Source organism: Monodon monoceros, unplaced genomic scaffold (genome assembly GCF_005190385.1).
Source record: "Monodon monoceros isolate NGI ecotype Baffin Bay Population unplaced genomic scaffold, NGI_Narwhal_1 Super_Scaffold_5, whole genome shotgun sequence".
In the NCBI taxonomy this organism is placed as follows: Eukaryota; Metazoa; Chordata; class Mammalia; order Artiodactyla; family Monodontidae; genus Monodon; species Monodon monoceros.
In genome coordinates, this window is record NW_021703782.1 from 76,997,720 (window position 1) to 76,999,801 (window position 2,082).

At 47.1% G+C, this 2,082-nt stretch overlaps 1 pseudogene; it reads left to right on the top strand.

Annotated features, from left to right (window-relative positions):
- On the top strand, nt 1-1,012 carry LOC114884338 (annotated as a pseudogene).
- Nucleotides 1,013-2,082: the final 1,070 nt, after the last annotated feature.

Genomic DNA, 2,082 nt, shown 5'->3' on the forward strand with positions numbered 1-2,082 from the left:
ATGGCCAGGTCCAATTGGACCTCCCCCCCTGGTGGGATTCATTCTCCTGGGCCTCTCAGCCCACCCAAAGCTGGAGAAAATATTCTTTGTGCTCATCCTGTCCATGTACCTGGTGACCCTGCTGGGCAACGGGGTCCTCATCCTGGTGACCATCCTGGACTCCCGCCCACGCAAGCCTATGTACTTCTTCCTGAAGAACCTCTCCTTCCTGGACATCTGCTACACAACCTCCTCAGTCCCCCTCATCCTTGACAGCTTCCTGACCCCCAGGAAAACCATCTCCTCCTCAGCTTGTTTTGGGCAGATGTTCCTCTCCTTTGCTATGGGAACCACAGAGTATGTGCTCCTGAGCATGATGGCGTTTGATCGCTCCGTGGCCATCTGCAACCCCCTGAGGTACTCTGTGGTCATGAGCAAGGCTGCCTATGTGCCCATGGCCAGCTCCTGGGCAGCTGGTATCATCAACACTGGGGTTCAAACATCTCTTGCAATACGACTGCCCTTCTGTGGGGACAACGTCATCAACCACTTCACCTGTGAGATGCTGGCTGTCCTGAAGTTGGCCTGTGCTGACATCTCCATCAATGTGATCAGCATGGTCGTGGCCAATGTGATCTTCCTGGGCATCCCAGTTCTGCTCATCTTTTTCTCCTATGTGTTCATCATTGCTACCATCCTGAGGATCCCCTCAGCAGAGGGGAGGAAAAAGGCCTTCTCCACCTGCTCTGCCCACCTCACAGTTGTGATCATATTCTATGGGACCATTGTCTTTATGTATGCCAAGCCCAAGTCTAAGGACCCACTGGGGACAGATAAACAGGACCTTGCAGGCAAGCTCATCTGCCTCTTCTATGGGGTGGTGGCTCCCATGTTCACCCCATCATCTACAGCCTGAGGAACAAAGATGTAAAGGCTTCTGTGAAGACCTTTGTATGTCAGAAACACCTGAGTAATGTTGCCTTGTATATCTAGAAAAATAGTATAGATGATCTTATTTGCAAAGCAGAAATAGAGACACAGATGTAGAGAACAAACGTATGGATACCAAGGGGGAAAGGGGGGAAGGGGGTTGAATTGGGCGATTGGGATTGACATATATACGCTATTGATACCATGTATAAAATAGATCACTAATGAGAACCTACTGTATAGCACAGGGAACTCTATTCAGTGCTCTGCGGTGACCTAAATGGGAAAGAAACCCAAAAAAGAGGGGATATATGTATATGTACAGCTGATTCACTTTGCTGTACAGAAGAAACTAACACAACACTGTAAAGCAACTATACTCCAATAAAAATTAATTTTTTAAAAAAGAAATTTAAATTAAAAAAAAAAAAAAGAAACACCTATCTGAGTGACTGTCATGGAATTCCACGCTGCCAGAACACATGATCTCCAAACTCCTCAGTCCTCCTGGGGAAGTGGGAACCCAGTGTAGAGAAGGGAGTCTCCCAAGATTCATGTTGTGGACCATGTGAGTAAGACTAAAAAGTAAACTGGCCCTCCTCCCCTTGTTACATAGGCAATGGAATCTTCTATCTAAGAATCTAGAAGGAAAGAGCTTCGCATTTCTAGAAATGCTGGCTAGTTGTTGGCTTTGTGCATAACCACGGTGACGTCACATCATAGCTACTTTATGCCAATGAAATCTAAGATCCTCTGCAACCAGAAGCTGACTCTTTGTTCTTATAACTAAAAAAACAAAACTAAATGGGTTGGGATGAAAGTTCATTTAAGAGTCTCATAGCTGGTCCTAGCCATAGACTCAGGGACCATCAAGATTCCCAGGGCGACTGTCTGGGGACCATGGCTTGTCCTGTTTGTTCCCAATTAAGTCTGATGCTTTGTTCCCCTGGGGGTTAAGTCCAGAACCCTCAGTATTGGGAAAAGCCCATTAACATTCCAAATTATTGTATTATTACAACAGCTGCTTCTATCACTCCCAGAGAAAACAAGATAGCTGTTCAAAGAGCAACTGGGGGAGAGGACAGGGAAGGATCAGCCAGGTCAGCATAGACTGGGGCTGAACCATCCTGCCCTGTCCATCTAGAGGTGCTCTCAGCCCAGGCCAGGCGACCA